Source organism: Nomascus leucogenys, chromosome 9 (assembly GCF_006542625.1).
Source record: "Nomascus leucogenys isolate Asia chromosome 9, Asia_NLE_v1, whole genome shotgun sequence".
In the NCBI taxonomy this organism is placed as follows: Eukaryota; Metazoa; Chordata; class Mammalia; order Primates; family Hylobatidae; genus Nomascus; species Nomascus leucogenys.
This window is the reverse complement of record NC_044389.1, coordinates 9,217,822-9,229,945: the sequence shown is the minus strand read 5'-3', so window position 1 is coordinate 9,229,945 and position 12,124 is coordinate 9,217,822. Positions and strand designations below refer to the sequence as shown.

Sequence of the window (12,124 nt, the reverse complement as noted above, 5' to 3'; positions counted from 1 at the left end):
CTAAGCTCCTTAGGGGCAGAGACTGGATCATTTATTCCAGTATCTCTAGTGCCAGCATAGTGCCTGCCACGTAGTAGACTTCAATAACTATAAATTAAATGAGTGTATGGAAGCCCAAAGCTGCACAGGGCTTCATAAAGCCCCAACAGAAACTCCTAAGAGAGGCACTAGTGTTTCTTTTCAGACATAAAGGGGTCAAGTCTGATGTCACCATTGATGTATATATATGTCATTATGTTGAATTGAATTTCTGTTAACTGTAACCATGACAACAACAAATCCCATTCACATGTAGAGAACAGTGAGTCATTTGGACAAGCATCAGTGAAGGCCCGGCTTCCTAAGAAAACCTTTGTGCAATATGACTCGGAGCCCCTTTTCATGAAGTGTGCTCAACAGCAGGCCTGTTCTAAATGGCTCTCCCTTATGTGATTCATTTAACTGGTCCATGCAGCAAAGGCATGGAACCCAGAAACAAAGATTCATTGCTTTGGATGCACTCCTTATGAAATTATGTCTGTTTTTGCAAAGAAATGATCATTTCATTCACAATTTTTCACTGTTGGGTAGAAAGCATGAAAGTTGCTTTCTAGAAAAGCTGACGGTGAGTAGTTAAAAAAGAAAGAATGCAGCTTCCTCCCCATTGTATCTTTGGTAATTATTTTCAACTGTCATGAGCAGAAACTCAGGAAGCTGGGGGAAGCAGAGTCTAGAAAAAGCCCTACTGGCCAGGATCTGCTCTATGGTTGCTCTGTAAGGGCACTCTGCCACCTCCCTGCTGTTGCTGCTTGACCTACCAGCCTCAGGCTACAGCTGACATCCTGCATCTGGAGTGGCTTCCATCCCTCCCACAAGGACTTGAAGAGCTTGACCAGGTACACGGTCAGACCTCAACCCACCCAACACTTGGGCCTTTGGGTAGCTGTTCTCCTTCCGGTTCACCTGTGGGGAGGGTTGACTTCTTATCTTCTCCCCATACCCTGAGGGCCTCTCACTGGAGACCAGTGTTTTCCCTCCTGCTTCCAGGTCCTCTCTGCAATCATTTGCCCGTCTCCAAACCTGACTTCGGGTAACATACTCGAGTTTGCTCCAACTATCCCCAAAGCAGCCCCATGAAAATGTTCCATTCAGGACAGTTTATTATGGCCAGGCCATCGGAATGAAACACAACTCTCTTCGGTGATGCTTCCTTCACTATAAACGTCATAGTGTTGAGAGACTGCTTGTGTGCACGTTTCCAAGTCAGGTGAACTTTCCCTTTTGGTTCCCAGTTCCAACTCCTTGGGCAAGGACATAACGCTGGCCAGTGATGGTCCTAAATTTATCCCCATGGGCTGAGGGGAGCAATTCTTTCCCCTCCATATCAAAATAGTCATCTAGCAGGGGTTGTGGTGACTCTAATGTGCCCTGGGCAGCAGTAGATACAGGTTCATCAGGTCTTAGTCAGTAAACAGGAAATGCATGGTTGCGGAGCAGAGCTGGGCAGCTGCCACACCATGTTTTTCTTCTTGGCTCATGTATGAGTGTTTCTGTGGCTCCAGGTCTCTGATGGAGGCATATCAAAATCAAGAAATATTTAATGGGTCACTAATATATATTAACCACTGTAACTTAGCTTGACCAGAAAAGAAAATAGATGGGCTAGCAATGAAACATTTGGAATAAACCCTAAGCCATTACCAACTGTGGTCATTGGTCATCGGAAGAGCTGAACTGAGGTCACAGCAGGAGCCCCAGAGCAGGTTCAGGGCAGGAGGAGCCTGGGGAGGCCCCCTCCCAGCAGAAGGGCTCAGTGGTGAGCAGCCACAGCATCCTTCAGGGGAGGGCACCCATCAAACATGACTGTGCCCTATAGAGGCGGGCCAGGGACAAGGACTGGTGAGGAGAAGTCCCTCGTTCAGTCGAAGTGAAGAAGATAGGCAGGATCTAAGGGAACACTGACATTAATACTCTGTTAAAGAGGCAACATCTCTGGAGAAGATCAAGAAGAGACAGATGGATTAGAAAGATGGACTCTCTTAACCCCCTCGTTAAGATGGGATAAAGGGCCAGGTGAGGTGGCTCATGCCTGTAATCCCAGCACTTTGGGAGGCTGAGGCAGGAGGATCACTTGAGCCTAGGAGTTCGAGAACAGCCTGGGGAACATAGCAAGACCCTGTCTCTACAAATAATTTAAAAATTAGCCGGGTGTGATGGCACACACCTGTGGTCCCAGCTACATGGAAGGCTGTGGCGGGAGGATCATTTGAGCCCAGGAGTTCAAGGCTGCAGTGAGTTGTGATCATACCATGGCATTCCAACTTGGGCAACAGAGTTAAACCTTATCTAAAAAAAAGCGGGGGGCGGATAAAGGAGGAAAATCATAGAAAAGCTGAGCTGACAAGTCTGTGTTAGAGGACAAAAGCTGATGACTTGAAAGGAAGCAACTGAAGGTGTGCCTGGGAGGTCACAAGCCTTTGGAGCAAGAGGTGTTACTGTGTGTGAGGTTAGAGCTCTAAAGAAGGTACCTATTTTACCCAAAGATAATCAGTCAAGGATAGTTTCCTGCTGCCAACCTATAGTGGCAAATGACCAAACCCCCTCTCTTCTCTCTAAAACTCCTCTTCCCTCCTTAGACTCCCCCCATGTAGGTTTTGTATGATGGAGAAGGCGATTGGACTTTGTTAGCAATCTGTCTCCATGAACCTTGTTGTAAACAAAGAGATCTTTAATTGGAGAGCATTTTTCCACCCAGCGGTCAATGTGACATATATGTTAACATCTTGCAACTGCTAAGCTATACAATAAAAAGAAGACATAAGGCTTCTTAGTCAAATGTATGTTTCTTTGATCACAGTGAAATAGACAGTTTAGAACTGTCTTTCAAGTGACTCATGTCCAAATCAATCACCCAGCCCTGGACAGAAACAATCAGGATGGCCTCTCATCAGAGACAGGTCCATGGGGGTGAGCCAGCGGTCACCAAGTCACAGGATAAACCTGGTACAGCATAACAGGAAGGGTTGGATATACTATGGGATTAGAGAATTTACATGACATTTAAAAATAAAGCACAAAACTGCAAAGAAATATATCCTTTTAGGGGGCTGCAATAGGCCACACCCCCAGAATCCCAACAGGGTCTGCAGTGGAAAATTTGAAATGCTTTGCTTATGGAAATATAAGGAAGTCTCACCTAGCTCAGAATCCCATATTCTCATTTTCTTCACTTCCCCCCTTGATGAAAAAAATCAAATATCATGTGTCATCACAGACAGAGAAAATGTGCAATATCTAAATAAATATGTGAGCAACAAAAATCCAAAATACACAGAGAACATAGCTGCACACCCTCTTTCACATTAAAAAACAATTAACAGCAACCTCAGCTAACAAAGAAAAATGACACATGCTGTAATCCAGTGATCAGACAGGGCCAGGGGCGTGGTTCCTGACAATCAGGTAGGCTTTGTGGGAGGGTGTAGAGTAGCTCCAAGACGGCATGATCAAACATGAGGGCTGTAGGCTTAATATCTTCCCAGACGGCTTCAGCCTTCTTTCCTTCTTCTGTGGTCCACTGGGAGTCCAGTGGTCCAACCCTGCTTCACGCCCCTTTAGAGGACGTCCTGGAGGCTCCCAGGTTGGTAGCTCCTCTGGAAACACTGCTCCATCACATGCCCTGTACAGATACGTGCAGGGTGCCCTGTTTCCTCCTAGATCCCACTTAAAATCCCACAATTTAGGACAATTGCCCTTCCTAGCCTTATATCACTTTCTTTTTTTAATCGTAATCTGACCAGGCCATTTGCCAGCTTTCAGCTGCTTTCTTGGATTTCTAGGCACTATGCTTTTTCCCAGGAATCTCCTCCTCCTGCCACCAGTGGGTGGCCATCCCTGCCTAGCAGAATCTGGAGCTCATTCTTTAAGGCTCAAACTCCACTACAAAGCCCTGACTAATCCTGCCCCCTCCTGTGGTTCCGTCACACTTTGTAGCTCTGTGACAGTGTCATGTTGCTTTGGACTTTTAGTCATTTGCTCTGACACTCAAAGCCAGCAACTTGAGAGTCAGCCTATGTTTTACTTATCTTGGTATTTTCCATACTCCTTACACATATGCGCCTTTCACCTGCTACATGTCAATTTGTTCGCCTTGGACAAGTCACTACATGTGAGACTTGGTGCCCTTCTCTGTAAAATGGGGCTAATAATAATAAGTCCTTCAGAAGGATCATCAGAATTAAATGAATTTATGCAAGTTCAGCATTTAGTGCACAACTTCACACATAACGAGTGTGACTTTCTATTAGCATCAATATTTTATAAAAATAGAATTTTGGCCAGGCGAGTGGCTCACGCATATAACCCCAGCGCTTTGGGAGGCCGAGGCGGATGGATAACGAGGTCAGGAGATGGAAACCATCCTGGCTAACATGGTGAAAACATATCTGTACTAAAAATACAAAAAATTAGCTGAATGTGGTGGCGGGTGCCCGTAGTCCCACCTATTTGGGAGGCTGAGGCAGGAGAATCGCTTAAACCTGAGAGCTGGAGGTTGTAGTGAGCTGAGATCGCGCCACTGCACTCCAGCCTGAGCGACAGAGCGAGACTCTCCGCCTCAAAAGAAAAAAAAATAGAATTTTATGTATTTAATGCTATTAACAGTCTCTTTCCAGCTTTTGGGACATCTCTTAATTTCCTTCCTTAGTGGAGAAAAAAGTGCTTGCTATATTTTGGTGTTCTTATTCCTGGCTGTGCATTGAGAGCATCTTGAGAGCCTTTAAAGATATTGATGCCTGAGAACCGCCCTCCAGAAACCGTCGTTCAGTGGGTGCGGTCTAGCTGTGACTAATTTTTGTTTGTGGAGCATTTCTCATGCAGATCCAGGGTCGATAACCCCTGCAAATCACTAGATAGCTTACCATTTGTACCACAGGTCCCTTCGGCCCTTATTTCTAGAGTAACAAGCTGTAATTTGGGGCGATTCAATCTCCAGAATATCCTATTAATACCCAGAGATGTACATTTCACCTTCTGTAACTTCACCCCGGTCACTCCGTCCAAGCTCCCATGATGACTCAGCATTCTTAATACCTCTTGGTTTTCCTTCTATTTCCGTAACAGTAAAGTACTTGTTCAGGATAACTTACTGCTAAGTAATAAAAACATGACGTAGTGGTGAGCGGTAGGGGAAGAAGAACACATAAAATCTTTCCAGCTCTCCATTTCTCATTCCTCCTCCCTAACCCGTGATGAGTGGTAGGCCTGATCCCATCAGCCACGAGTGGGGAGGGCCGAGCTGAGGGCATGCATAGGAATGGCCTGGCCCCTGTGCCCACGTGAGCAACTGCACGGACAGTTGGGCTGTTATAATAATAAGTCTAGGATAATTGCTGATAGAGAGATGCAGATCCCTATTTTTTGCCCTGTAGCCACTTAAAAACCTTTGTTCATAATTATAGATATAAAGCTTGTACTTCTTACTGGGCATTGGATTTCAATGGGAATTAGGCCAAAATATGGACCGGAGAATTGGCCCCACTGTGGCCAACCTGGGAATGCTGAGTCAGTCCCGTTCTGCTGACTCAGTTCTCTCTTTGAACTGCAAGACTCACAGTCTAAGCATTGAGACCAGTGGTTCTATTGCCAAGACAAAGGAGAAAAAAGGCTGATTAAATTTGAGACATGTCAGGTAATGCCAAAAGGCAGAGGCAATGTGATCTCTGAAGAGAGAGAGACGGAATATATGTTTTGGAAATACGAGTATTGGAAAAATGGAAGTCTCATCATAAAATGACTGCTGTGAAGCAGTTGCTCTGAGGAATCCCCCTTTACCCGTGTCCTCTGAGATTCCCTCTTTCTTTGTTCCCTTAGAGTCTCCTAGTTCCGGATGGTCTCTGGTGGTTGCAGTTGTTTTTCTAACAGCCCGGGGAATGTGACTTAAAAACCCACATGAAAGGCCCATGAAATATCAAGGTGATTCTGAGGACTGGCTCCATTTGCTCCAGAGCCCGAGTTCTGGCTTAGGTAGAGGGCACCCCAAGGAGCCTCAAACTACAGATCCAACTTTGAGCTGCTTCCACAAGCCCCAAAATGCCTTGAGCCTAATCCAGACAGGCTTAAAAGTTTAGTTGGACAGGATCTTGGACATAATTTTTACAGGTTAGGAAACTAATAGCTAGAGAGGGTAAGTAAGTTACCCAGATCACATATCATGCCTGCGACAGAAACAGGACAAGCACCTGCCTTCCAACAGCCATGCACTTGCTGGGTTCCTTCTCTGAGCTGGGGAAAGCCAGGCTAGCCCCAGAATGGCATGCGGGGCTGGAGAAGGAGACTGTTCCCAAGCCGTATACCCCATGGCCCTTCAGTTTTGGGTGAATGCTTTTGAAAATTCTGTCTAGGCACCAATTACACAAACAAAACAGAAGAAGTGGAGACTGGGCAAGCCAGCCAGAGAGGACATTCTTTATGCATGAAGTCACTGGCTTTCAGTGCAAACTACTTACAGAAACAAGGTTCTTGTGTGGACTGCCACAAGTAAGGCTCTCCAAGGCCTCTAGTTGCAGCAGAGAAAATGTGATAAGTCTACAAAACGTTCTGTGGCTTCACTCAGCTCTTTAAACTCATATATTTGTTTTGGATGAGGAAATGGCTCAGGGCATGAGCACAGTCTCACCAAGTGTGTGATCCTGGTGCCACGTGGCCACAGCATGATTCAGGATTTCTGCTGCCTTAGCCACTCCTCTAATTAACAAGAGCACCTGAGTCACACTCCTGGCGTCCTTGCTGGGGCTAGGACCCACCCCTCCATTGGCAGCCTTTGTCTCCGGGGGCAAGTGCAATACAGCGCGCCCTGCTGGGCACCCTGTCCTGCTCCTCTCCAGCTGGATTTGCTTGCCTGGACTGGCTGCCCAAATCCAAGACATGGCAGCTAATGCCACGTGCGACTTAAAGGCTCTCCACTTCCTATTTTACAAGAGGCTCTGACTGCTTAAAGTGCTCAGTGCCTGGTGATGCCATGTTTTTTCCTGTCGCTAGCCTCCTCAAAAGAAGGAAATTCATTTGGGAGTTGTTTGAGGTGGATGAGGACATCCTTCCTTCACATCTTTGGTGTCACTGGAACAGGGAATTCCTGGCTGGAGGCAGGTGATGCTCCGGTGAGCACATCACAGGCAGCAGCTGCAGTCTGCTCACCCCGCAGCTGAGACAGGAGAGAAGATTCGCTTGCTGCCTCATCAAATGGAATGCAAACAAACAGAGAGCCCCACTTGCTCATCATGCTCTTAGCTACTCCAGCCTCGCTCCAGAGTGCTCAGGGCAAAAGAAGGCAGCCCTCTGCCAAGGAGGGCTTCCTGGTGCGTCTTTCCATGGAGGAAGGACTCCTCTGGGAAGGACTCCTGCTGGAGGACTTGGGGCATCTGGATTGCCAGCTGTACTCAGCAAAGAGTGGCTGCAGAAAGTTCTGAGTGCTTCTTGAGGGAAAGCATAAGCCATCAGCAGAGAGGGAGAGAGCAAGAGTGAGAGCGAGAGAGAGAGAGAGAGAGAGAATGGGCCTCCCAATCTACAAAGTCCCTGCACCAGAAGTAAGGACATCAGGCTTGAGACCTTGAGGCTGCAGCTGTGCACACCCATTCCCCCAGCCACTGCTCATGCCTGCAACTCCTGCCACAGAGAGAGGCCTTCCACCCCACAACTGAAAATAAGACTTAAATGCACATACCCCTTTGAGGGGAAAACAGTGACCTTCAAACCCATCAAAACAAGAAGTCACTGATTTTAAATCCTTTACTGAGATTGATAAGGAAAAAGGATTATGCAGGAGCTGGACATGGACCGTGGCTGCTGCACAATTAGGGCGAGGGCTTACTCTTCTCTCATTAAAAAACCCTGTTTGTTCCACCAAAGTAGGTAGAGTTCTCCCTCTCCTCTTTGGATTCTCTACGATATTCCTTAGTGACGTCGTGAGGCTTTCTCAGGACTAAGCCTGCAAGTTGTCTATTAACCCAGCTTTCCAGAGGGGACTGCCTAATATTGACCAAATACTTTAGAGAGTCATAGCATCTGTGAGCTGGCAGAGATCCAGAACTCCAGTCCAGCACTCACATTTTACAGACAAGGAAGCCAGTGCCAGGGCCTTAGCCTGGTTTCACAACTCTTTCTCTGGTTCTCTTGGTGACTGACAACAAAACGACACCTCCCGATTCTGGTCTGGCTTGGGCTTCTGGCTGCTGGTACAGGAATAGCCAAAATCCTTCCTTTCAAGCTTTCTGTGTAATGGAAACCCTGCTTGACTAATTAGGGCCCACCTCTCTTGAACTCCTGAATCACTGGCATTCATTATAGATAGAAAAGCATTTTATCCCCCTAATGAAGGAGAACTGGAATAACATAGATGAGTCACACACACTGAAAACTGTCATGATATTCAAGAAAGGTGACCTTCTCTCACACCTGCCGACCTGGGAGGGTGGATTGAAATCTACACCCAGTTTTCTCCTTGGGCTCTGACTGTGGCAGGCGGGTCTGTTGCTTGTTTTTTTTTTTTTTTTTCCTCCAGTTCCTTGTAGCAGGATGGGGATGTGGGTTCTGTTTTAGGAGGTGTGGATTGCGTGGGCTGATGGTGTGGAGGAGGAGGCTAGAAGAAAAGCAATACACACACACACACACACACACACATACCGCCCCTACACACATCAATGCATACACACAAACCCCACACAAACACACATGCAGAGATACACATGCACACACTCACACCACACACACAGACACAAACACAGCCATACACTCACAACGCACACAAATGCACACATAAACACACATGTAGACACTCCCATGCACATGCAAACACTCAGACACATACACCCACTCACACTGCACACAAACACAAATAAACAAATATGTACTCACATTCTCTCTCACACACACTCACACACACTCACACACACACACACACACACATACACCTTTGGTTGCCACAGACTTTGGTGTTTGTTCCCAGTGGCTGGCTCAGCAGAAAATGTGGCTGAGTTGTAAGACTCTGTTTTGAATGTGGGAGTTGGAAAGAGCAAAGACATTCCTCAGGTTCAGGAAGGCACCGGCCAACAGGAGCTGAAGGAGGAAGAGAGAAGAGATGATTTCCTTCCCTAAGAATAACTTTTGAAGTTGGAGCTGAATTTCACCTATTCACCTGGGTGATGGCACTTTACCTCACTGTGTCTCAACTCGCAGTGCCTCTGATGAACCTGATGCCAGACCTGTGAGGTACACCTTTAGCCACTTCCATGATGTCAGTTTTTGTTGACAACACATGTTCTGAATGTGCCATGGCTGACCGACTGACTGGGTAGATAGCACAAATATCCAGTCTGAAAGTCATCATAATACTTGGAATGTTTAGAAAAGTCATAACTTAGGGGTGGTTCATAACTTCTTAGAATTGTGCTTCCCTCAAATGATATATAAGCAGAAGATAGCAGCTTTGGACTATGAGAGTGATTCAGGAGTAACCAGGGATCCCTAGATCTGGAAGAAGGAAGTAAAGTTAGTGCTTTCTTCAAAGGTTTCAATATTTCCTTATATTTTAGTGCAGCTTAAATCCAAAAACGTAACTAAGGATATCTTTGCTATGGGAAGTGGCTTGTTAAATTGATGCTGTTGGCCAATTTAAAAAGAATGACATGAAATGATTCCACAAGCTGCAGATCTACAGATGGGAATTAGATTGGGTATTCTGATTTAAGGAAACAAATTTGAGAGAAAAAGAATTCCATTTTATTGCAAAATTAGAGTTGAATAAATCAGGTAGGCAATGAAAGATTCAAGGAAAGATGATACTTCTAAAAAACAAAGTTCTATAATCTCCAATCCAGATTTCACAAGCCCCTAGGATTGTTTCAATTTTGTCAATGGGCTTAAAGAACTTATCCAAAAATTCTTAAAATAACATTAAATCCTTTAAAGTATTTTGAAAGGTGTAATAGTGCCGTTGTAAAAAAGAGAAAAGGGATTATTATGACATCCAACTAATTATGGGATATTGCAAACACCAGAAGTGTAGTCATTGCTGAATTGGTTTCTGAACTTGCAGCTCAGAACAGATCTGGATTTGCTCTACAGGGTGTGTATCTCTTATCAGATTTGGGATATATATATATATATTTTTTTTTTTTTTTGGATTTTGGAATATTTGCATATACATAACGAGGTATCTTGGTGGTGGGACCCAAGTCTGAACAAACACGAAATTCATTTATGTTTCATATACATCTTATGCACATGGCCTGGAGGATATTTTATACAATATTTTAAATGAGTTTGTGCCTGAAACAAAGCTTTGACTGTGTTTTGGCTGCCATCTGTCACCTAAGGCCAGGTGCGGAATTTTCCACTTGTGGTGGCATGTTGGCAATCAAAAAGTTTTAGATTCTGGATAATTTTGGATTTCAGATTTTTGGATTAGGGATGCTCAAACTATATTACTTTAAGGAGCAGTATTGCTGCTCCAAACAGGGGGGTCTTCTCTGTGGGAGTCAGAGGGATTATAGATATTTGGCGCTTTAAGTCCCATTAAGCTGGGCTACTCTTTCAGAAATAAATGATCTCAATTAGTATAATCTCCATAAAGTGACACCACTTGGTTATGAAACTCATTTTCTTTTAGCCAAATGTCCCCCAAATGCTTTAAAATCATTAGTAGGTTGCTGAATGAGAATGCAGGGAAGGAACTAGCACCTAATACTGCTATGTTCTTTACGGACTTTTCTCTTTCCAGAAATAAGAGCATTGCCTACTTTCCTGTGAACTACATTTGTGTTGAGAATTAGTTCACAATGAGAAGTACTAAACATTACTATATCCCCTGTAGTAATAACACGGGTGTTATAGACACAACCATGGTGTCCAAATGAGGACCAGCAGAAGAGAGACCCAAAAAATGCATGGATATGGGGGCATGGCAGAGAAGTTGAAATGAAGTTTCTGGGGAAACTGGATTTTACCCCTATATTTCTTTATGTATTCAGTTTAGTCTATCAAAAAGGAGCCCCGCAAATAAATTTTCTTCATAAAAAAAGCTGATTAGAAAAGGCCATTTTACGTCTGGGAGGTGAGGAGCGCCTCTGCCCCGCCGCCCCGTCGGGGAGGAAGTGAGGAGCGCCTCTGCCCGGCCGCCCCATCTGGGAAATGAGGAGAGCCTCTGCCCGGCCACCCATCGTCTGGGAAGTGAGGAGCGCCTCGGCCCGGCCACCCATCGTCTGGGAAGTGAGGAGAGCCTCTGCCCGGCCACCCATCGTCTGGGAAGTGAGGGGCGCCTCTGCCCGGCCACCTATCGTCTGGGAAGAAGTGAGGAGCGTCTCTGCCTGGCCGCCCCGTCTGGGAAGTGAGGAGCGCCTCTGCCCGGCCACCCCGTGTCTGGGAAGAAGTGAGGAGCGCCTCTGCCCGGCCGCTCCGTCTGGGAGGCCTACCACGGAGGCCAGAAGCAATGTGGGGGCTGGACGTGGTGGCTCACGCCTGTGGTCCCGGCACTCTGGGGGGCGAGGCGGGTTGATCACTTCGGGCTAGGAGTTCGAGACCAGTCTGGCCAACTTGGCGAAACATGAAAAATACAACAGACAAACCAACCAACCAACTCAGTGACAACAAAACAGGTCTACCCTGTTTTTTTTTTCTATTTTCCTCCCTTTCTGATCCTTTATCCCACTTTCTTTTTCTTCCTCTTCCTTCTCCCTCTTCTTTGTCAAATAGAGGATTGAGTTATTATCACTGATCCATATAAAGTCCCTCTCTCATTTATTTTAACTCCCACCCCCCATTTCTATTCCCCGACTTCCCATGTGTAACCTTCCTAATATGTTTGATACGCATCTTTTTGTTTGTGTGTATTTTTAGAAAATGTTTATTGTTTTTGTGTGCAAAATTAGTAAAATAAGCCAATAACATTTAATAAGTAAAAAAAAAAAAAAAAAAAAGAAAAGGCCATTTTAGGCCAGGCACAGTGGCTCACACTTGTAATCCCAGCACTTTGGGAGGCAAAGGCAGATGGATCACCTGAGGTCAAGAGTTTGAGACCAGCCCTGGCCAACATGGTGAAACCTCATCTCTACTAAAAATACAAAAATTAGCCAGGTGTGGTGGCAGGTGCCTG

The 12,124-nt window shown here is 45.6% G+C and overlaps 1 long non-coding RNA gene across 1 annotated transcript; it reads right to left on the bottom strand.

Moving 5' to 3' along the window:
- Nucleotides 1-1,121: 1,121 nt before the first annotated feature.
- Nucleotides 1,122-9,111, bottom strand: LOC105738776. The gene is made up of 2 exons (XR_001114628.2): nt 8,963-9,111; nt 1,122-1,545 (listed from the first exon to the last, which is right to left on the bottom strand). It is a non-coding gene; the product is annotated as an uncharacterized LOC105738776 (long non-coding RNA).
- Nucleotides 9,112-12,124: the final 3,013 nt, after the last annotated feature.